Source organism: Homarus americanus, unplaced genomic scaffold, assembly GCF_018991925.1.
Source record: "Homarus americanus isolate GMGI-L3 unplaced genomic scaffold, GMGI_Hamer_2.0 scaffold40856, whole genome shotgun sequence".
Taxonomy (NCBI): Eukaryota; Metazoa; Arthropoda; class Malacostraca; order Decapoda; family Nephropidae; genus Homarus; species Homarus americanus.
The window spans coordinates 4202774-4227691 of NW_024734615.1; the positions used below are offsets into that span (position 1 = coordinate 4202774).

The 24918-nt window shown below is 40.2% G+C and overlaps 8 non-coding genes across 8 annotated transcripts; 5 read left to right on the forward strand and 3 right to left on the reverse strand.

Annotated features, from left to right (window-relative positions):
- Trnat-cgu lies at window positions 1-72 on the forward strand. Its single transcript has one exon. It is a non-coding gene; the product is annotated as a tRNA-Thr (tRNA).
- A 3110-nt stretch (window positions 73-3182) lies between these two features.
- Trnat-ugu lies at window positions 3183-3254 on the forward strand. The gene has a single exon. It is a non-coding gene; the product is annotated as a tRNA-Thr (tRNA).
- A 1601-nt stretch (window positions 3255-4855) lies between these two features.
- On the forward strand, window positions 4856-4927 carry Trnat-cgu. Its single transcript has one exon. It is a non-coding gene; the product is annotated as a tRNA-Thr (tRNA).
- A 3032-nt stretch (window positions 4928-7959) lies between these two features.
- Trnat-ugu lies at window positions 7960-8031 on the forward strand. The gene has a single exon. It is a non-coding gene; the product is annotated as a tRNA-Thr (tRNA).
- A 3941-nt stretch (window positions 8032-11972) lies between these two features.
- Window positions 11973-12044, forward strand: Trnat-ugu. The gene has a single exon. It is a non-coding gene; the product is annotated as a tRNA-Thr (tRNA).
- A 1471-nt stretch (window positions 12045-13515) lies between these two features.
- On the reverse strand, window positions 13516-13587 carry Trnat-ugu. The gene has a single exon. It is a non-coding gene; the product is annotated as a tRNA-Thr (tRNA).
- Window positions 13588-16523: 2936 nt separating this feature from the next.
- Window positions 16524-16595, reverse strand: Trnat-ugu. Its single transcript has one exon. It is a non-coding gene; the product is annotated as a tRNA-Thr (tRNA).
- Window positions 16596-18633: 2038 nt separating this feature from the next.
- On the reverse strand, window positions 18634-18705 carry Trnat-ugu. The gene has a single exon. It is a non-coding gene; the product is annotated as a tRNA-Thr (tRNA).
- Between the last annotated feature and the right edge of the window lie 6213 nt (window positions 18706-24918).

A 24918-nucleotide genomic window follows, 5' to 3' on the forward strand; every position in this document is an offset into this window, starting at 1 on the left:
GCCTCCTTAGCTCAGTGGTAGAGCACTGGTCTCGTAAACCAGGGGTCGTGAGTTCAAACCTCACAGGGGGCATAATATATAGGTTTAGATGGCGAGGCTTCCTGAGGCTCTTATTGGCCACGATGACGTAGCGTGAAGCTCATCACTACCATGTTGATCAGGCTCCATCATGATGCCTCACAACGGTCGGTGCCGGGCTGGTGTCTTATCTAGATCTCTGTTTTACTAACCATAGAGTGTTATGGTTAGTTCTTGTAGTCGTATGTTAGTGTTTCAGTCTTGTGGTTAGCGCCGCGTGGCTTCATAGGTTTATGGTTCCTTTTACAAGACTCGTGTCTTCGGTTAAGTCTGGTGACCTTGAAATTAACGCCATATTTTGTCACTAATCACTACAGTGAATAACGTTTAAAAATTCCTTATCGGAGGGGATTAAACCTATGTTTCTTTGACGATTACCTCTGTGGTCATTACTTATTAATAATGTAAACAACATTCAGTCAGTCGACGGATGACTCTCACTTCTAACTAACTGGTCTATATCATTTGATGTGCGTCTGTACTATGTTCACCAGCGAGCTTGGCTCGGACATCCTCTGGTGATATCACTTCAAATATCTAATCACCACATACTGTATAGACTCTGTAAACGCATGTCGGAAATTTTTCTCAATGGAAATATTTTAGCCACAATTATTATTAAATATTGTTATGGTACTTAATGACCCTTAGAACCGGCGGTTCTGAGCCTGGACTCCATGGACCCCAGAAGGTACGTAAATCCTCAACAGGAGCTACATGAGATACATTCCGAGGAACTAAAGGTGTATTGGATATATACAGAATCTGCCATATGTACCATTTTTTTATACACATACCGGTAGTTTATTTAGTTTAATAAGGAAATTAAGTTCAAAATGACTGAATCACAGCGACCAATAAATGCACCGAACGAAAAGGTTAAGACCTACTGTTTCTGACTTTATTTATTCGTACTTTCCAACACTCTTGTTTATCTATTACTATCAATACAGGGACTTGTTTGTTGACACCTGTGTTAAAGAGCACAGACTAGCCGGCACCTGGGTTAGAGATACGAGAGAGGGGAGGGGTAAATGTTTGATCTCTGTATGGTTACGACAAGTGGGGTTCATCACCGTACTATCTTCAGAGGGTTTATTGGTTGTATCGTGCGCTCCACTTGCCCAGGAGTGCTTATTGATGGCCTCGGTGACATCAGTTCCAGCTCCTTGAAGAACATTTCTTTATACTTCCTGACCCTCCCCGTTGCCTACAAGTTTCAACAGTTCTGGCAGTGGTGTCGGTAATGCATCGAATCCCATTTAAACCAAGGCTCTAAGTGAATACGCTATATGACTCCAGTCGGTTTCTTGGTCACTCGACGTCTACCGAGGCACCTGGCTGATCCAGTGAGGCCAAGATATCCTCTTCTTAGCTTAGACCGATTTTAATGGTTCCTCCAACACTCTTGGAAGTTAGGTGAGGGTGCGCCCGATTCGATGTGTTTCAGAGAGTCTGCTCCTAGCTAGAGGCCGGTGAAGGGGTTTGGGTGATGATACTGTTGTTTAGTCTCAGTTATAGGTAAAATTTATCGTGCAAACCAAAACTAATTCTGTTCCAGACTTATCATTCGCCTGTTTGTACAGATAAATAATCTGCTGCCATCTGTGTCAGTGTTCACAATCATTGTAATGTTTAGTCTTCTCATGGAGGTGATGTAACAAATATGACTATATGTCCCTAATTTAATGTAACATATTTTATGTACCAACTTACTCTTTCATTGTCTTTTTAATTCTTTATGTTTATTTACTTATTTATTTATATAATTCTTCTTCTTTCTCTTTCGTTACACCCGTGAGACATGGAGAGGGTGAGGGAGGTAATTGTTTATGGTTGCGGTCGGCTGGTGATACAGGCTTACAGTTGGCCCTCCCACACACACCAGCCAGGGGAGACTCAGGGAAGCTGGTTAGGGGGGCTCAGCTACAATACTTCACAGAGGGGAAATATAGGATAGTTATTATATATAGGACTCACTGTGTTAGTACATAATACCAAGACATTTACAACACATCACTCTTTCTTAATAAGGGAGGGATGAATTAGGACTCTTATTAACGGTTACTGTAATACTCTCTCTTAGGGTCTGACAATTACACCTCAAAACAATAAACCTAAATTCCTAGCTTGCAAACCAAGGGGTCCATTACTCACAATGCATTTCGGGAAACGGATCAAACCTAATAGGTACTCACGTTATAGCCGCCATATGAGGAGGTGACACCCAGGACACAACCACACTTAAACGCAGACTCCCTTATTCAAACCGAGTGAGCCCACAAGGGACGCTAAAACTTTCATGACGTCCGCCTCATAGGCTTTTTCATTGGTCGATGACAGGCCTAAGGCCTTCATACTATTGGCTTAAAATTGGCGGGAACTCTCAAGTGACGGGAAACTCATGACATTGTTACAGTGATGACGGTAGTGGCGAGCTAATCAAAGTTGTTTTTTTGTTTTTTTCATACCGTTCTTGGATACACTGAAGTCTGGCTTCATATGTGTACTTGTGTCTGCTACACTCTGGTCAGGATGACGGTCTTGTTCCTTTTACCAACAACAACTTACTTATTACGCTGTGACCACTTATTTGTATAGTTGTTTTGTTTATCATAGACATGTTGAGTGAGTGGAGGTGGATTTTGATAGAGACGTCATTAATGACAAATTCATAAACCCTGACTAATAAAGGTTACTTCTGTTTCTGAGCTGATTACACAAATGGTACACGGAAAATGTTGCTTATAGGTGATCCTTTCAGTTTATTAAAGCTAAGTACAGCACTGTAGCCATTTCCAGCATATGTTTTATTTCGTGTCGTGAAAATATAGGAATTATGTATCTTCTTCATCTCCTACTTTACACGGTAATCACACCTGTCAACACCTGTAATACCTGTAGCCTCATTAAGCCATCCTTAATCATCACAGGTTGTACATTGTTGCATTAGGTACAGGACTGTTATATCCCTCCGTGGGCCAGTAAACACTGGGGAGGTTGGTGCGGGTCGTGACGGGTAGTGACTCGTCCTAATGGTCAAGCGCCTCACATGTGGTCACTGGTGAATATTACATTACATAAAGGTTCAATGTAATGTAACTGCCTCCTTAGCTCAGGGGCAGAGCACTGGTCTTGTAAACCAGGGGTCGTGAGTTCGATTCTCACAGGGGGCACAAGTGTTTAAGTGATAAATATAAAGACAATTGATGGCGGTCATCTTGTAATTAATACTTCCTTCCTCGCGTTGTTCATTGTCTTCTGTCTGTATAGACCCTGGAAAAACTTCTCACTGTTTCAGCAGGAAATCCTTTACTGCTGTACAAAAAAAAGGAAATGAGAAGTTTTCCGTGATTACTGAATGACCAATTAAACCGCAGCTAAATTGTTTTAAAAAAAGAAGCAAATATGTTGAATTTGAAAGACTTGGGTGTAGTATTAAACATATCTCTGTGTTAGTGATATGTATAAGTATACAACATGGACGAGGTATTAAGTATGTTGTAACTATACTCATGGTGGCATTATAACAAAGGTTATATACCAAGACCCAAGGCTCTCAATACACCACAGTGATTCACACATTGTGTAATATATTGGAACACAGTGGCCATTCTGTCTTTAGGGGTTGGGGACCGGTGTCATGTGTTGTGTCCTGTCAGCGACATTGACATTTTTATGTTCGATATACAAACTGAAGTATCGTCCCATGATTTATAAGGACAGGTAAAACAAATACTATTTTATATTTTTCTTGTTGTTGAAAGGAAAGATAATTATAAGTAAAGTTAAACAGACCAGATCGTCTCAGTGATGGATGGCGGCATTTGAGTGATAGTGATTGTTTGGGATTTTTTTTTACTTAATAATACAGCTATGTACTGTACCTCTGTCTGTATGAATATTGCCGAAATATAAAAAAAGTGACAAGTACAGCAGCAGTGTAACAACCCCGGGATGTTGTAACTAAACACTGGACAATTATGGTGAATTGAAGGTCACTGGTGAAGTTCGGGTCGTGTCGTAAAGGAGTGAGTGATGGCATTTCCTGTTACTTGCGGCTGTAAGTTTTTTTTTAACATTTTAATGTTGTTCCAAGACGTGTGATATATGTTTGTTATTTTCTAGTCAGTATAAGAATTGTTGTATGCTTATGCCGTTGGTGTGAGGGTCGTGACGATACTCTGTAATAAAGATTTACTGAAGAATATCCTGCACCAGGTGTAGTAAATGACCAATGTTATATAGATGAAATAATTAAAAGACCTGAGGTAAATTGTCAGTAATGTCACTGTTGGATACACTGTACCAATAGTTGTGTCCTGAAATATGCATTACTTACAGTAAACACTTCCTGGCCAGTGTCAGCACTCAGCCCCTGACCCGCGACCTTAATTTTACAGTAGCTGTACCACACTTGTACACCTTTACTACCTGCTGTACACGGTGTACACACTCCTCACGAGGGTTACAACACGCTGGGTATAATATCCAGCTAAGGACCATGATACATGCAGTAACTGTAGAGACGAACTAATGTATTCACCACCCAGAGCACCATTACCAACTTATATATATATATATATATATATATATATATATATATATATATATATATATATATATATATATATATATATATATATATATATATATATATATATATATATATATATATATATATATATATGCATCAAGTGATAATCCACCTTCACTAATCTGGTTCTCTAGTCTTGGTAGATTATATTTATCATGCAGGTATTTTAAGGTAATATATGCCTCCTTAGCTCAGTGGTAGAGCACTGGTTTCGTAAACCAGGGGTCGTGAGTTCAAACCTCACAGGGGGCATAATATATAGGTTTAGATGGCGAGGCTCCCTGAGGCTCTTATTGGACATGATGACGTAGCGTGAAGCTCATCACTACGGCGTTGATCAGGCTCCATCATGATGCCTCACAACGGTCGGTTCCGGGCTGGTGTCCTGCCAAGAACTCTGTTTTACTAACCATAGAGTGTAATGGTTAGTTCTTGTAGACTTATGTTAGTGTTTCAGTCTTGTGGTTAGCGCCGCGTGGCTTCATAGGTTTATGGTTCCTTCTTCAAGAGTGGTGTCTTCAACGGTTACGTATGGTAACCTTGAAGTTAATACCATATTTCGTCACTATACACTACAGTGAATTACGTTTAAAGATTTGTTGTCGGAGGGGATTAAACGTAAACGTCTTTGACGCCTTCCTGTGGTCGTGACATTGATAATGTGAAGATATGATGTGTGGGATGACTCAAGTATACAGCATCTAGTCAGTGGAAAACTATTCTGTCGACAGATGCTTTTTGCTTTTAACTTATTGACCAGTATCATTTATTGTTGTGTGTGCGAAGATGACTAGAGAGCCTGACTCATACAAGCTTAATCTGATATCTTTGTTGTTTATCCTTGTTCAAATTACCCGGTCAGTCTAGATACATCGGATATTATATATCTGCACCTTCATTGTCTATATCAACGTTGAACTATTTGCCTGCATTATTTATATACACTCAAATCTAATAGTAAACTTAGATGACGATTTTAGTGAACATACGGTACATCTACGGTATCTATAATTCAGATTTAAATTTTTATCACCGCTCAGCCTCTTTTAGATTGTAAAGGAATGCCAGAATTTGTCAATAAATTGATTGTAGTCATAGTTATTAATAGGCATTATTATGGTACTTCAAGACCATTAAACTATATTTATCAGTACTGTAGTGGACGTCTCCCCTACAAACTGTGTAGCTGCACACCACCTGCTACCGCCTCCCTAGCAACCAAGCGTATCCGCATTCCAATGTCGCCGTATCCTAGCAACCGAGCCAAAAGACCGGCGACTTCTCGGGTTTTCCCAACATGACTCATAGCGGCTGCTGGGTATATAAGCTCTGTCTCTCCATTGAGATTCATTCTGACCATTCTTCTTGAACAAGCAACACCTCCTCATCCGCCGCTGCCTGGCGACCCTCGCCTCTCCTCCGCCTGCCTGGCGGACCTCGCTCCCGCCAGCGAGCATGGCGACGCACCAGCTGTCCTTCTCTGAGCTTCCTCACCCACCAGCTTTCTCATTCTGGTCTCTCTTCTACAACAAGCATCACCTCCTCCAGCAAGCTCCACGCTGTTAACATTTATTTCAACCAGGAGGCCAGCAACAGGCAACATCTTCTCTAATGAAACTCCTGCACATCTACCTCCTTCAACAGCTACTCACCGAACGTCTTCTACTGAGCAGCTCCCCACCACACGGCATCTCCAGCACCAGACTGTCTATCATATAACTTATATATTATACAAGAAAACCACATTAGAGTTTCCTTCCATCCTGAGTGAGAGACAACATTAATATCTCGATACCCCTACAGTACTCTCTTTCCAACACTCTTCCTTGTCTATGTGTACTTTAGGGATATAAGATCACATCTAGTTCATACACTTTCTGTACTGGGGATTGTGTGTGTGTGTGTGTCGTGTTGTAGGCAGACGCTGCTAACTGGTGCGGCAGGTGGAGGAGCCTTCGGACACTTTATTTCATGACACCTGTGTCAACGAGCTCAGATTAACTGCTACCTGGGCCAGAGGCTCGCGAGGGGGGAGGGGTAACTGTGTTTGGTCTTACTACATGCTTACTGCGACTGTGGTTCAGCACTGTACCAATTTCTACAGGACTCATAGTTTTATCGTGTCCTCCCCTTACTCCGGAATGCCCATTCATGGCGTCGCTGACACCAGCACGAGAAACATCTGTCTACAAGTTTCAATAGTCCTGGCCGTGGTGTGGGGACTGCATGGAACCCCATAACCATAGAACTGGTATTTAAGCTAAGGCTCTAAGTGAAGATATGACTCCAGTCAGCTAGTTGGTCACTCGGCGTCTGCCGAGGCACCTGGCTGATCCAATGAGGTTTAGATATTCTCTTCTTAGACCGATTTTAATGGTTCCTCCAACGCTCAAGGAAGTGCACCTAATTCAATGCAGTTTTGTTTGAAGAGAGTCTGCTCCTTGCTAGAGGCAGACGAATGGGTTTGGGCGACGATACTGCTGTTTAGTCTCCGTTACAGACAATATTTATCGTATCAACCTTAAAACATTATGTTCAAGGCTTGCCATTCGCCTGTTTGTGAAGATAAATAATCTGCTGCCACCTGTGTCAGTGTTGACATTCCATTCATTGTGCAGTTTAGTCTGCTTATGGAGGTGATGACGGTAGTGGCGTGCTATTCAAACTTTTTTTTCATACCGTTCTTGGACACACTGAAGTCTGGCTTCATATGTGTAGTGTGTCTGCTACACTCTGGCCAGGATGATGGTCGTGTTCCTCTTACCAACAACAACTTAATTATCACGCTGCGATATTATTTAATTTGGTAAAGTTTCGTTTATCAAGCGGTTGTTGAGCGAATGGAGGTTGATTTAGATATAGAGTTCACTGATCATCATAATAGACAAGTATTTCTGTACCGGTATCTAAGATGAAGAGACAAGTGGTATAGGGAAAAAATGTTACACATAAGCAGCCCTTCTAGTTAAGTAAAACTAAGTGCAATGCTGTAATAATTTCCAGCATGTGTTAATTAATCGGATGTCAAAAATAATAGGAATTAATGTATCTTCTATGCTCGGTAATCACACCTGTCAACACCTGTAATACCTGTAGCCTCATTAAGCCATCCTTAATCATCGCAGGTGTACAGTAAAGGACTGTTATATCCCTCCGTGGGTCGGCAAACACCGGGGAGGTTGGTGTGGGTCGTGACGGGTAGTGACTCGTCCTGATGGTCAGACGCTACACGTCTGGTCACTGGTGAATATTTACACTACATAAAGGTTCAACGATATACACCTGCCTCCTTAGCTCAGGGGCAGAGCACTGGTCTTGTAAACCAGGGGTCGTGAGTTCGATTCTCACAGGGGGCACAAATGTTTAAGTGATAGGCGGTCATCTTGTAATTATTACTTCCTTCCTCAGACAGTTGATGGCGGTCATCTTGTAATTATCACTTCTTACCTCATGTTGTAATGGTCTGCACGCTGTGAAAACTTCTCACTGTCTCAAACAGGAAACAAATTATTTATATCTGAAAGTCTCGGGTGTGGGATTAATCCCTAATTAGGCCCAATTATTGGTCATAGAGGATGGATATTACCAAGTGTATATCCGTACACAATAACATTTTGCATTTAGTTAACATCAAATATTAGAAAAAATGGGAAATAGAATAAAGGCTTCCTCTTGCCACACATTTAAGTTCTCAAGAACACTTATCGATAGTAAAAATTAATTTTCACGAATAAGATAATTCTCTGTCTACAGTTTAAGGTTTACTCAGCACTCCCAAGGAATACCTAGGTAAATGAGCAAGAAAGATGTTAACAGGAAATTCCTCTGGTGAACAGTGTGTACCCAGTGAACTTACGTATCAGAGAAGCGATAGTCAGTTATACTTTAGTTATCATATATGAGGGGGGTAGTTAAACATGCATCAACAGCTAATTGTTTGTAATTAATCTTAATACGAATACATATACAAATCACATCAGCTGCATAGGCTGGGTATAGTCAAATGCACAACAATCTAAAAGAGTAAATGGCTAGATAAACACACGAATACGAGCACTGTGGTGGCCCCGTATAATGGTGCTCATAAACTACGTAAGTCTCGGACCTGCGGTGCCACTATTAAATGAGACGTACTGTACAGTAAATGATAACGTTTCACTGACAAGAGCACACAAGTTTCATCTATCAGAGTAATACATAAAGCTGAAAAGGTAAACTACACAAAGATCACTTAACCGTAATATAGACACTAGGGCGACTAGGCAGAGACAGGTGCTGGAGAAAGTCCGGGAAGATCCACACACAAAGGCTGTTACGAGATGCGAAGAGGGAAAGAGCAGAGAGTAACTGAGGAAGTGAGTGCTTGAGAAGCTAACTAACTAGCTAGAAGACAAGAGACAGGGGTGAAGATGGTTCAGTGAAAGGGTAAAGGGTGGATGGAAGGGAGTTGTTGGAGTAGAAAAGGGTGCTGTGGCTTAACACAGCTTGCCCGATGGCGCTAGGATCTTGAGAAACAAGTGGACAGGGCCGTATATGAACTCATATCGTGGGAAAATCGCAGGCTTTTGACGTCACCTCTTGGAAACGGAAATTTGATTGGCTGATAGGTGACGCCTTCTCTTGATCGGTGAGGCTGTGGGGGAAAGGCGCCAGGGTAACTGACACCCGTGTGTCTACATTGTTTTTTCCACAGCCATGTGATGACGAGATGTGACACAATTTACAGTTCAGGGGCGAATCCTTGGGTTCTGAACCCCCACTTTTTCATTAGAAAATTCCAGTACTGTTCTTTAATGCAGTATTGTATTCAGGCGTTTTTTGTAAAGTAAAAGGTAATTACTATTGACCTCAGAATATCTCCTAATATCAAGTGCACATGGCTTCAATATGGTCTCAAAAATTCCCATGATATTGATCTAGTTTCAAAAAAATTCTGGGGGTGGCCTATAGCGCCCACCAAACCCCTCAGCTGGGCGGGCTCGCTGTGTTCGCCATGTTCCCCCACCCTCAACTTCTTGGACCCCCCCCCCCTCTTCTCCGATACTCCTGGAGCCGCCCCCGCAGTTGTATTTCATTTAACTACACAAGTGTCACAAGTTAATGAACGAAACACCACCCACTAGTCCACGAGAGAAGCTTTAAACTGCATATTTTTACATTAGTTTGTTGTGTTTATTGTTACCAACGACCGGCAGTTTCTTGGCAGTGCCTTGGCAGTGATCGTAGGTGATGAACATATCTCTGTGTTAGTGATATGTATAAATATACAACATGGACGAGGTATTAAGTATGTTGTAACTATACTCATGGTGGCATTATAACAAAGGTTATATATCAAGACCCAAGGGTCTCAATACACCACAGTGATTCTCACATTGTGTAATATATTGGAACACAGTGGCCATTCTGTCTTTAGGGGTTGGGGACCGGTGTCATGTGTTGTGTCCTGTCAGCGACATTGAAATTTTTATGTTCGATATACAAACTGAAGTATCGTCCCATGATTTATAAGGACAGGTAAAACAAATAATATTTTATATTTTTCTTGTTGTTGAAGGGAAAGACAATTATAAGTAAAGTTAAACAGACCAGATCGTCTCAGTGATGGATGGCGGCATTTGAGTGATAGTGATTGTTTGGGATTTTTTTTATTTAATAATACAGCTATGTACTGTACCTCTGTCTGTATAAATATCGCCGAAATATAAGAAAAGTGACAAGTACAGCAGCAGTGTAACAACCCCGGGATGATGTAACTAAACACTGGACAATTATGGTGAATTGAAGGTCACTGGTGAAGTTCGGGGCGTGTCGTAAAGGAGTGAGTGATGGCATTTCCTGTTACTTGCGGCTGTAAGTTTTTTTTTTAACATTTTAATGTTGTTCCAAGACGTGTGATATATGTTTGTTATTTTCTAGTCAGTATAAGAATTGTTGTATGCTTATGCCGTTGGTGTGAGGGTCGTGACGATACTCTGTAATAAAGATTTACTGAAGAATATCCTGCACCAGGTGTAGTAAATGACCAGTGTTATATAGATGAAATAATTAAAAGACCTGAGGTAAATTGTCAGTAATGTCACTGTTGGATACACTGTACCAATAGTTGTGTCCTGAAATATGCATTACTTACAGTAAACACTTACTCACCAGTGTCAGCACTCAGCCCCTGACCCGCGACCTTAATTTTACAGTAGCTGTACCACACTTGTACACCTTTACTACCTGCTGTACACACTCCTCCCGAGGGTTACAACACGCTGGGTATAATGTTCAAGACCATGATACATGCAGTAACTGTTGATATGAAGTATTGCGTGTATAAAAAAACAAGAAATCGTGTGCAAGATCCCTTTGAATGAATCACTACCCCTCAATGACCAAGTCCCAGGTTGCTGAGCTGATTTTCTGCCTCATTTCCACACAATTGCAGGGTCTCAATTGTTTCTCTTACTATTGACAACACAACATACATATATAATTTCTCACTCTTGATAATTTATATATATAAATTTTTTTATATTTCTTTATGGCTCTTTATTATTTTTATTATTATTATTACAGTGCATTTATTATATATATATATATATATATATATATATATATATATATATATATATATATATATATATATATATATTTTATTTATTTATTTATTTATTTATTTATTTATTTATTTATTTATTTATTTATTTATTTATTTATTTATTTATTTATTTATTTATTTACTTTTGTTTTACGGGGAATAGCCCACGGGCAGGGTCAACGACCCTGGCAGGTGCCTGGGGGAGTGGTGGGGGTGAACACATAAGAATAAACAGAAATTATCATTAATGTTTTTATTATTTATTTTCAAATTGTATTTTTATTATAAATTTAAAATTTTGTTTACTATGAATTATTATTATTATTATTATTGTTATTATTATTGTTATTATTATTATTATTATTATTATTATTATTATTATTATTACTATTATTATTATTATTATTATTATTATTATTATTATTGTTATTGTTATTGTTATTATTATTGTTATTATTATTATTATTATTATTATTATTATTACTATTATTATTATTATTATTATTATTATTATTATTATTGTTATTGTTATTGTTATTGTTATTATTATTGTTATTATTATTATTATTATTATTATTACATTTTCGCCCCTCCAGGCCCGGTGTGGGGTCAGTGACCTATACCCTGGTGGGTTAGTCCCCGTAGAAAAAAATGGATCTCTGGTCCCAGCTCTTTGAATACGTCATGCAGATGTTCCATTACTTAACATCTGCCTCCTTAGCTCAGGGGCAGAGCACTGGTCTTGTAAACCAGGGGTCGTGAGTTCGATTCTCACAGGGGGCACAAATGTTTAAGTTAAACTTTAAAGTGTCACTGGCCATTAAACCGACGGTTATATCAGCCATGTAATCACGGCCTGCAGTGTTAAGTACAATATTCATTGCACTGTATTACACGTAAAAGTAGAGGCACTTTTGGGCAAAGTATGGTAACTATATACTCCAAATTTTTACTCCTTCTAGCTCAGAAAGTGCATGAGACATTGCCTGGTCAAAAATACAAGGACGAGGAAAACAAACAAGCCGGGCACACACCAAGTACTTCCTTCCTCTCTTCGCAGGTCTTTTATCGCTGCCTCAAGGATTCATTTACGTATACAGTATTTGTTATGACTCCTGTAACTAGTTCTTCCCCCACCCCAGTTTATTTTTAATAGCTTCCCTCGTGTGCTGGTATTCACCGTGGATGAAGTCATAATACTTTCATTAATATTTTATCCAGGCTCTTAAGGAACTGTATTACTTGCTGATAGGAGTGAATTTTCTCTCGGCGTGGACCTCGTCTACCATTGCCTCTTCAGACGCCTAGGCGAAATTGAGAATGTTCTTTCCCCTCACGGGTTCCGTTACATATCCCTCAAGATTCTGTCTTCATGACTGTGAAGGTCTGTTACGTCCCTCTGATGCAGCCATCCCTGTAACACACACCTACTGTTAATTTCCTCTCCGTGTTTCACTCTTTGCCCGGGTGACAATCTACACAAAATATTTTGAACCCGGGGATCCATGGAACCCCCGAGGGCACGCGAAGCCTAATCAGAGGTATATTGGGCATATACAGTATGTGCCATTTTTTAATGGGAGGTTGGGACAAACTCGCCATTAAAGTTGTTTGATTAGGTTGTATTGATCATTAGAAACACCCGAGCTAAGGTGTCTGATATTTCTCGTCTACAATTATCGGTACTCTTGATAGCACTTGGGTGAGTCAATAAAGTGATACTTTTTATTTATCGTGAGAAACAAATTTGTAAATTTCCATGACTTCGCTCGTGATTAAGACAGGGAATGAATGTATAATTATCGGAATTCTTGTAATTAAAATGTGATAAGTATCGCCATATCGTTATTAAGAAATGCATCTGTATTATAAGAGATGATAGTACTGCAGATCAGTTCAACTGTGTACAGTGACGTGTTTTAACCTAGAACACTTCCTTTCACGAATCTTCAAGTGTGGACGGAACACATGCTGGAAGGTTTCGTCTCCTCTACGTCAACAGTGTTGCTAATTATGCATTGTCTAATATACAACGCTTATGTAAATGTATCCCGTTTATTTACCTGGTGCAGTATAGTGTCAAGTAGTAGCAGCCATTTATCGACTTGCGCGATACGCTATAAGACTTATAAAACCTCTGTAACACCTCAAACTCTTTACAAGTGTAATGTAAACACATCACACCGGAACGTACAATGGTTTACTTTCATCTGTATCGAGGTTTTCTTCTTCAACAATGTTAAGTAAACATTTGTGCCCCCTGTGAGAATCGAACTCACGACCCCTGGTTTACAAGACCAGTGCTCTGCCCCTGAGCTAAGGAGGCAGATGTTTTGTAAGGGAGACTTGTGTCGGTGAATGTTGCCGAGGGAGCAGGTATGTGATGTCACGCTCCTTCATGATGGTGTGATGGGGTGTTCAGTAGTGATCCTTTAGTATTTCTTCTGTATGTCAGGTTAGTGCTATTATAATGTTTATTTACTCACTACACACACAAACATACACACACACAGGCATACAAACACGCACAAACATACATACAAACACACACAAACATTCACACACACACATTTGCACAAATACACACACACAGGCATACAAACATGCACACACACACACACACTCAAACATAAATACATACATACATACACACACACACACACACACACACACACACACACACACACACACACACACACACACACACACACACACACGCACACACAAACATACATACATACATACATACATACATACATACATACATACACACACACTACATCCTTGACCACCGTCGAGTCGAGACCTATTCAGGCGCTGCTCCTGTGAGCAGCGGCCCCCCTTGGCCAATGTTCGGCCCATTCCCCAAGTCCCTCTCCCCGACCCATTCTCACCACCGGGATATCAACATAATCAAAAGTGACAATTTCGTTTCGGAAAGAAGTGGGACCAGTGTTGAACAGTGATGAACAGTGTTTAAGCCAGTTAATTCAGCACTAGACAGTACCAGTGAGAGCCGTGACCCACCAGTGAGATAGCACCCCTGGGAACTGACCTCCATCTTCTGACCAGGAGGTGTTAATCAGTCCACCATGAGAACAACAGTGGGCCGGCTTCACACCTGACTACGAGATAACACAACACCACCTAGCAGAGTGAGGTACTGTGACACCACACCACACCACCCGGTGTCTCCATGACCACGTGAGGTCCTTCATATCAACACCCGAGGGCGAGTTACTGCACCACGTGAACACCACATCAGCTGGTGTCGCCATGACCACGTGAGGTCCTTCATATCAACATCCGAGGACGAGTTACTGCACCACGTGAACACCACACCACCTGGTGTCTCCATGACCAGCCCAGGCCCAGGCCATCAACTGTAAACTATAATAATTTGTATGTTCAATCATTGTTCCTTCTTCTTTCAATAATGAAAGCTTTTGTTAAACGACCCACCCACCCCATGTCTTTGTATGCAATAAGTCATTTTTGTCCAATGTATATTTTCAGCCTTAGGGCTGCAGAACTTTTTCAGTAAACCGTTAATTATTATTATTATTATTATTATTATTATTATTATTATTATTATTATTATTATTATTATTATTAGTATTACACACACACACACACACACATTTAAGTACAGTTCTGTATATTTCTGCTGATTACGTTATATAAGTCTCGGTAATAAACTTGTCAGTGGTGATAACATGAGTATTGAATGATGAATCAGCAAAGGAGTGAGAGTCAGTATGGAAGTTTGAGTCAATTTACATAAGGCGTTTATTGTAAGGCGTTTTAAGAAGCACGGAATAGCTAAAGCGTTAGCTTTCCTGGAGTGTCATTAAAAAATACGACATTGTACCGCGTCTTGGGAATAACTATTGTACATCACAGTCTTCAGAAAACAGTAAAATTAGGAGCACTGTTATTTGGACACAATATGGAAAGAAATAATGAAGAAAATGTATAAAATATTATCGAAAGAAAGACAAAAAAGGAAAAAAGTCAATCAGTCAACAATAAATAAGAATAACACAAAAAATCGGGCCCGCTGTAAAGGTGGGTGGTCCGGACTCCGGGGTGGGAGCTTCAAACCCCCACTTCGTAATCTATGTCTTGCTGCTACATTGTTTACAGTTGTTCGCAAACATAAACACGCAATACGACGAATTTCAGGTTCGTTTTAATATTAATTTTTGCATTTACAGAACTTTAATCAACTTGTTCACCCTTACTTAAAGTATTTTATGGGTAATGATGTTAAAGTTTTATTCATATTTGAGTTATTAGCAATATTTTACATAAAATTCACCAGCGACTAATGAAATCTGGCAGCGCCCACGTAAGAATGGGCGGAGCCAAAACTGGTTTCAACTAGGCTAAATACTTTTAAATTCTTTCATGCCTTACGCTTTGCTTTAGGTACTATCCAATAGACTACCGTATATGGAATTATTTTTATTATTATATCACAGTTTTTTATTGTCTTACATGCCCATAACTCTTCAACATTAATCAAAATATTCTCCATAAGCGGCCATGATCCGCTTATTTACACAGTGTGTACGTGGGAGGAGCTCCCTGATTGGTTGTTAGCTATTCGGGCCGCTTGGTTGCTGTTCAAGACTAACGCCTCATCGAAGTGTTAGCTCTTCCCTCTGAATGTTCCATACTCACAGCTCAAAATCAGCGTCTGCACATACAGAATAGCTAACGAGTTAGCTATTCCATAAATCGAAAACGCCTTACAATAAACGCCTATAGTTGTGAGGCAGCACAGGGATGTGAAACAGCATAGAGGCATTAGTCAGCATGGAAGTGAGTCAGCACAGAGTTTTGAGTCTGCATAGAGGTGTGAGTCTGCATAGAGGTGTGAGTCTGCAAAGAGGTGTGAGTCTGCATAGAGGTGTGAGTCTGCATAGAGGTGTGAGTCAGCTTAGAGGTGTGATTCTGCATAGAGGTCCGCAAGGGAGTGAGTCAACATGGGTGTTCAGGTCCTCATGATTATGTTGGTGTTGGTCTGTAGGGGAGCACTACTCACCATAAAGATGTACTGTACACCTGTAGAAGGGAATGTTCCGCCTCAGCACTGCATCAGCCACTCTTTTAATTTCATCTAATCTGATTTTAATGCTGCCTAACTCTTTTGAGCCTAACATAATCATATTTATAAATATCTCTTATTCGGTCGTTTTGTCCCATACGCTTATAATATTAAACCTTCTGTTCTTACAGGAGTCAGCTAAACACCTGTGCCCCCTGTGAGAATCGAACTCACGACCCCTGGTTTACAAGACCAGTGCTCTGCCCCTGAGCTAAGGAGGCAGATGTTCGTTGAAGGACACCTGTGTTATGTTTAGTTGAGTCTGTGCCGCATGACCAGGTGAGTGTTGGGAAACTTTTATGTGTGTGTGTGTGTTGCAACCTTGCAGGACTAGGTTAGGCTAGCTTGGATTGATTTAGGTTAGGTTGATTTAAATTAGATTAAGTTAGTGGGTTAGAGTACCAGTCCAGATGAGTAGTGGTACATGATAAATCTGATTGGGAAGATCTTGAGGTACAATGTATGTATTTAAATGTCGGTTATTTAATGATAACTATTGATTAGAATAAGTCCTCTTAAGATTCCCCTGGAAGGCTTAACCCACATAAGTGTTAGTTATATTGCTGGGTGTTGTCCTTGGGAAAAAGTAATGTAACATTGATCTTCGTTCGCATAGGTCGACTAAAAATCATCGTGTGGCCAGTGTCGCCAGGTCTCGTGTCTTATACCCCCACAGTCCATTTTGTCTAAGGAGACATCACAACACGTATGAATGGTAACAAATATGACGCGCACCGCTATATGGTCTTATCAGAATAGCAACACATATTTACATTTTGGATGTGCTTTCCCTGGTTGGAATCGGACATAAGCGGTAATCATGCACTGTTGCAATCTGAGTGTACGTAAAATTTTCTACTTGTTGAAAAATCATGATTGAACACTTAAAGGTTTCTGTGTGAAGATATTCTTTATACTCATCGACTATCGAGTAACTGACTAGTTTTCAACTTTATTAGACTTTCCTGTAGGTGATGATATAACTTACACTGAACATCAAACAAGTGACCCTGATCTTCACTAATAGGGCCACCTGAATATTTATGTGCCTCAGATATTGAATCAATGAGTGTATTATTGACGGTGAAATTGGAAAGCTTTTTTTCTGCACCAAGCTGTAGGCGGTGTACATGTGCTCGTCACATTGAGTGTATCTTGTAGATGTTCAGATCATTATAGTGCTGATCATGTAGGTGTTCAGTTCATCATAGTGCTGATCATGTAGGTGTTCAGATCACCATAGTGCTGATCATGTAGGTGTTCAGATCATCATAGTGCTGATCATGTAGGTGTTCAGATCATCACAGTACTGATCCTGTAGGTGTTCAGATCATCATAGTGCTGATCATGTAGGTGTTCAGATCATCATAGTGCTGATCATGTAGGTGTTCAGATCACCATAGTGCTGATCATGTAGGTGTTCAGATCATCATAGTGCTGATCATGTAGGTGTTCAGATCATCATAGTGCTCATCATGTAGGTGCTCAGTTCATCACAGTGCTGATCATGTAGGTGTTCAGATCATCACAGTTCTGATAATGTAGGTGTTCAGATCATCATAGTGCTCATCATGTAGGTGTTCAGATCATCATAGTGCTGATCATGTAGGTGTTCAGATCATCACAGTACTGATCCTGTAGGTGTTCAGATCATCATAGTGCTGATCATGTAGGTGTTCAGATCATCACAGTACTGATCCTGTTCAGGTGTGCTGATCAGATCATCATAGTGCTGATCATGTAGGTGTTCAGATCATAGTGCATAGTGCTGATCATGTAGGTGTTCAGATCACCATAGTGCTGATCATGTAGGTGTTCAGATCATCATAGTGCTCATCATGTAGGTGTTCAGTTCATCACAGTGCTGATCATGTAGGTGTTCAGATCATCACAGTTCTGATAATGTAGGTGTTCAGATCATCACAGTGCTGATCATGTAGGTGTTCAGATCATCATAGTGCTCATCATGTAGGTGATCATCAGATCATCATAGTGCTCATCATGTAGGTGTTCAGTTCATCACAGTGCTGATCATGTAGGTGTTCAGATCATCACAGTTCTGATAATGTAGGTGTTCAGATCATCATAGTGCTCATCATGTAGGTGTTCAGATCATCACAGTACTGATTATGTAGGTGTTCAGATCATCATAGTGCTGATCATGCCAGTGTACATTTCACCATGGCGCTCATCAAATAGGAGTACATAAAGTGATATACTCCGCCACCCCTTCGTCTACAGTCATCTGCTAAACACTTGTGCCCCCTGTGAGAATCGAACTCACGACCCCTGGTTTACAAGACCAGTGCTCTGCCCCTGAGCTAAGGAGGCAGATACTTCTTATAGGACACCTGTATGATCAAGTGATACGTGTGGATTATGTGAGAGGTGAGCGAGCAATGGCCTGTAGTGGTTTATGGCTCGCCAGAACGTTTACATATAGTTAGCTACAACAACTTACTCGTTATAATCACTAGGTAAATCCTTCTGAAGCAGTTTAGTGGCCTTAGGTGAGCTGTTAACCAGCTGAGTATATAGTAGGTCCACTAACCTTTGTATAGTTTTCTGCGCGGTCATCACTTCTCACATCAACATGTATGGTTCTGGGGCCGCGACTATGAGTGCTGGTATGATGTAACACCTGGTGCCTGGCTTGCTTGTGTTGAGTAGACACTAAAGATATCACAGTTTAGATGATTACGCAGAAACTTGTAAAGTTTACCGTGTGACGACTTTATTTTGCGTGTTATCAAGATTGTAGTTAGAAGAGGGCGTTAGTGACGTGCGTACAGTATTGGGCATTAAAATGGATTTACTCCGCTCTGTCATTTAAAATTTTATTAAGGTGCACTAAAGCACAACTCAGTGCAAGGTGTTTGTCTGTACATTGCTCCTCACACTGAACATTAGGGAGTGACAGTTTGGCAAAAGTTTTCAAAATCTAATTGCTTGGGTTGGATTATTTGTCTATCGGCCACGCTAATTCCGAATATGTTTGAGTTTTTTACATCATTGCATTAGAAGGTTTGTGGATACTTTTGGGTTTGGCATGAAAAACGCGAAGAAACTGTAAATAATAAAGGGACTGGCAATGTGGCACAACCTGTTAAAATCAAGTTATTGAATTGGATTATTCGACTACTGTGTACACTGGTTCATAATATGCTATTGTTTTACAACTCAATGCGCTACAAATTATGCCGATATTTTTGCTGCAAGTCACCACATACGTATATTTCGAAAACCAGGGCCCAATATTACCAACGGCGTGGATAGATTCCGTGGAATGAATTCAGGACATTCCCGCTCATGGAACATTACCAAACTCCGTATATGTGCCAATGGCAGGCCAATGGCAATATTTACAGAGTTTGTTGAGGCTCCCTGGACGGGAATGCCCTGAATTTATTCCACGGAATCTATTCACGCCGTTGGTAATATTCGTCCCAGGACTGATCAACGAATTCAGCCCAAGTAGCTTGACTTGGACAGTTAAGGACAAAATCTCAGTCCGTACTTTTGAATAAAATATTGTTCAATAGGTGGTGATATTGAAGTGCTGAAAGTTGTTTTTTCTGTGTTGTTTTGCAGTTAGTTCAAAGGGCCGCCACCAAGATGGGTCGTCCTAAGATTAGCAACACTCAGCTGCGCCAGGGTAACGATAAGGTGTTCGGGGTTCGGATGCCTCTGCCATCTAACAAGTTGCCTCTGAACAAGGAAGTTGGAAGTGCCCTGGCTTATGAAGCAGAAAACGAGAGGTTAAGGAGAAGAACAAATGCTTTTGATTATATGGATGCCACCAACAAGGTGACTGAGAAGGTACTGGATGTGTATAGGAAGGCCACTGTCCCCACTATCTCTGAAATCAGGGTGAAAATGAGAGTCCACGACCTGTGGAGGATGCGGAGGGAGACGATGATGATGAAGGGAAATGGACAGAAACAGAAAAGGAAGAAAACGAAGAACGGGAAGCTGAAGATGAGGTTCGAGGATATAGCTGAGAAGTTGTTTGATGTGGCAGACGACAGCAAAGTGCACGAACGAGAGAAAAGCTTCCTGGCAGCCCAGAGGAAACCGGGAAGGGAGGGCTGCATTGATGGCGTTGACAAAATTGTGACTGCCAAGCTGAAAGAAGAGAGGGAGAAGGAAGCGAAGAGGGCAAAGAAAGGGGCTGAGGAAGAGAGGAAAACTGAGAAGATGAGGTCAAAGAGTAAGGAGGAGATGGAGAGGATGTCGTGTAAAGTGTCGGCAGTGGATGACAGTGCTCAGGAAGAAGATAGTGATTATAAGGATGTCAATGACAATGAGTTCAAGGCTATGGTCGACAGGAGAGCAAGATCAGAGAAAGGAAAAGGGAGAAAGAAGCCGAGGACAGGATCGGAGAAACTGCTGACAGGTTCAAGGTATCCAATGATGCAGTGGCTCACATCGCAAACACCATCAGAGCTGCAGACAACATCATAACTGAAGGGGACAAGTCTAAAGTGACTAACTGGAAGAAAGTGGAGAGACGTATGTGGTGACTTGCAGCAAAAATATCGGCATAATTTGTAGCGCATTGAGTTGTAAAACAATAACATATTATGAACCAGTGTACACAGTAGTCGAATAATCCAATTCAATAACTTGATTTTAACAGGTTGTGCCACATTGCCAGTCCCTTTATTATTTACAGTTTCTTCGCGTTTTTCATGCCAAACCCAAAAGTATCCACAAACCTTCTAATGCAATGATGTAAAAAACTCAAACATATTCGGAATTAGCGTGGCCGATAGACAAATAATCCAACCCAAGCAATTAGATTTTGAAAACTTTTGCCAAACTGTCACTCCCTACTGAACATGATGGGATGACGTTTTCTTACAAAGCATAACTATCAAGCAGATCATGTGACGCATTCTTTTGTGCAGTTCATGCTCCCCACCCTCGGGTACACCAGGCAGGTTCTCTTATCAGTGATAAACGAATGCTCACTTATCTGTGTGTGAGGTAAAAAATGATTTTTATCTGCAAATGTATTGTGCAACAGAACAAACACTACCCTTCTTTTCCCCGCTAAATGTTAAATAAAAAATAAATAAAATAAAAATATTGTATCGTTTGAAATTATTTTATTTGAAAACTAAGAGGCAAGAAAATATGAAAATTTATAAATAGAGGCTATTTTGATGTCTGTAGCCTTGTGCGGAAGCCGATCTCCTTTTGTTCGGACACGTTAGTTGACGCACAGTCAAGGGACCGCCCAGACACGCAGGGTTGGAACCACTGCCATAACAGTGTGTACAGCAAGAGGGCGGGCTCTTAACAGAATTAAAAACATTCTTTGTGGTGATGTCACAACTGGACGAGGGTGTGTTAGCCAGGAGCTGGGGTGGGAGACGGTTGATAGGATGGATAATATGTCTGGGAATATTGATATTGAAACAGTTTATTTAGTCAGAACACAGATACAGAGTCGATGATAATAACAAAATTTAACATGGCTGAGCCAGTTGAAAGCCTGACCTCATTATCTGTCTTAATGCAGCAGACAACGATATTGACAAGTGTAGGAGTGACGAAGTTCTTGATATTGCAAGTCAATCAATATCAGTTCCATTCATCGAACACTGGGACAACTATGGCAGAAGGGACCTATTATTATACAAGGGATGGTGTGTCAGCCCTGACTAGGTCTCTCGAGAGGACAGTTGATGAGGTGACGAGGTCTATAAACCACTAATCAACTAAAACATAAGCCTAAAGGTAATCCTTACTTTACTGTTATCCTCTTTACCGCTGATCGGCTCGTTAGCCGCTTGGGCGATTGGTCACGTCTCTGATTACTTTTCCTTTTCTTTTATCCTCTTCACCAAAAGATAGGCTCGTTAGCCGCTTGGGCGATCGGTCACATCTCTTATTACTTTTCCTTTTCTTTTATCCTCTTCACCAAAAGATAGGCTCGTTAGCCGCTTGGGCGATCGGTCACGTCTCTGTTACGCACTGTTGGCAAGTACTGGGCATGCACCGGCTCCTGTCCTGAAAGTACCTGAACCCGCTCCAAATGTTGGTCAAGTTTTGTCTTGAAAGAGCTCACACACTCGCCGTCACAACACTTTCTGGTAGATTGTTCCAAGAGTTCACAACTCTCACTCCGAAAAAGTTTGCCCTTACAGTTTTCTGGACTTGCGGCTTCTTCAATCTTGAGCTAACCTTATCAGGTGACCAAACCATGAGATATAATGTTGCCGAGTACCAGAACAATTTAAGAACATAAGAACATAAGAACATAAGAACATAAGAAAGTGGGATACTGCAGGAGGCCGACTGGCCCATACAGGGCAGATCCCTTTCACACCCATCCCAGCACTTCCATGTGCCTATCCAACTTCGTCTTGAAGCTCCCTAGCGTCCCCGATCCTACTATAGCACTCGGTAGCCTATTCCACATATCCACAACTCTATTACCAAACCAGTGCTTGCCTTTATCCTTTCTGAATCGGAATTTATCTCATTTAAAGCCATTTGTTCTAGTTATTTCGTTATTACTGAGCTTCAGAACATCTTCCATTTTACCCTTGTTAATCCCACTCACCCACTTGTACACCTCTATCATATCTCCCCTAACTCTACGCCTCTCTAATGAATGCAAGCCTAAGCTTTTCAGTCTTTCTTCATATGGAAGGTTTCTAATATTATGGATCATTTTTGTCATTCTTCTTTGTACTCTCTCCAAAGAATCTATGTCCATTCTATAATAAGGACACCAGAACTGAACCGCATAATCCATGTGTGGCCTCACTAATGCTAGGTAAAGTTTCAAGATAACGTCAGCAATTCTGTTACTCACAGACCTGAATATGAACTGAAATCCTGTTTGCCTTGTTGCGAACGCTAATACATTGTTTTCTAGGTTTCAAGTGTTTATATAAATACACCTAGATCTTTTCTGACTGAGTTTTCTGTTCAATAGTTTATCGCAACGTTTTGGGCTTCATCTTTTCCCACTCTGCATGTGCCTTGCATTTATCAGTATTAAAATTCATTTGCCAGTCTACTGATATAGTCTTGAGTATCTAGATCTCTTTGAAAGATGTTGAAAATCTGTCTGTTCTCACTCTCCCCATTTTGGTATCATCTGCAAATTTACTAATCCTACTAGTTATGCCTAAATCAAGATCATTAATGAATATAACAAACAGCAGAGGGCCCAATACAGATCCCTGGGGAACTCCGCTTTTGACCGCACCCCAGTCTGACTTTAATCCATTTATGCTGACTCTTTGTTTCCTACCAGTTAACCATGACCTAAATAATGTGTTACTTTACTTAATGCGCAAAGGGTAAATATACCTTATAAAAAGGATAAGATTATGTAAAAATGGCCCCCAAGTGAATGTATAATTAATAGTATAGGGTAGAAAGGGGTATATATATATATATATATATATATATATATATATATATATATATATATATATATATATATATATATATATATATATATATATATATATATATATATATATATATATATATATGTGCAAATAAATCACTGTAGGTGCACGTGATCCAGGTATACCGGTATGCTGATAACCACAAGGAAAAAGAAAACACGAAGTTCCCAAGCGCTTTCGTGTAATTCACATCTTCAGGGGTGAGTACAAACTAAAGTAGAAGTAGAAGTGCAGAACAAGTTATATATACAGAGGAGGGTGAGATCAAGTCCACAGAGGTCAAGTATAGGTAATGACCCTACTAATCTTCACAAAAACACCGCAGCGGTGTTTTTGTGAAGATAAACAAGAATCATCTGTTCTGCTTGCAGAACATTTTCTTTCCTTGTAGTTAACATATATATATATATAAAGTAAATCACTGTAGGTAGTCTGAAATATATATATATATATATATATATATATATATATATATATATATATATATATATAAGGTTGTTTCTGAAAATGTTTCATAATTCGGGGGTGTATGCCTGAGTTATACCTAAGGCTGAATGACTCCGTGACCATGTGTCAATGCCCCATGGTTTCGGAGTTATAATCACAAAACTGGCTTGGGAAGACTGCAACAAGTCTATGGACTTAAAGCATAAACTATCAAGCTCTATTAAAGTAAATGGTAACATTCAAGAAGCGGGCCGGAACGTTGAACATTTCCTGCAAAATCCACATCAGATTGCATACGATTATAAATAAATTGTACTAGCAACACTATGGTCATGAAGTCTTTTATCCTTGTGTGTGTCTCAGGAACACACTCCCAGAATTATGAAACGTATTTCTGAAACACCCTGTACGTATACAGTAGACTATAGAGGAATCAAACAGGGCGACGTTCAGTTTCAAGATTATTGTAATTAATTATCCAGATGGGCAAAAGATTAAAATAAAAGTAAAAAGATATGAAGTTAAAATGGCTAGACAAGCGAAAATAAACCCATTTTTTTCTTCAAATGTATCAGACTATAAAGCACGTGATAAGACTTGACCAATGCAATCAGATTCCGACCAGCTAACTGATAACTACGAGGAAAAGAGCAATAGTTGA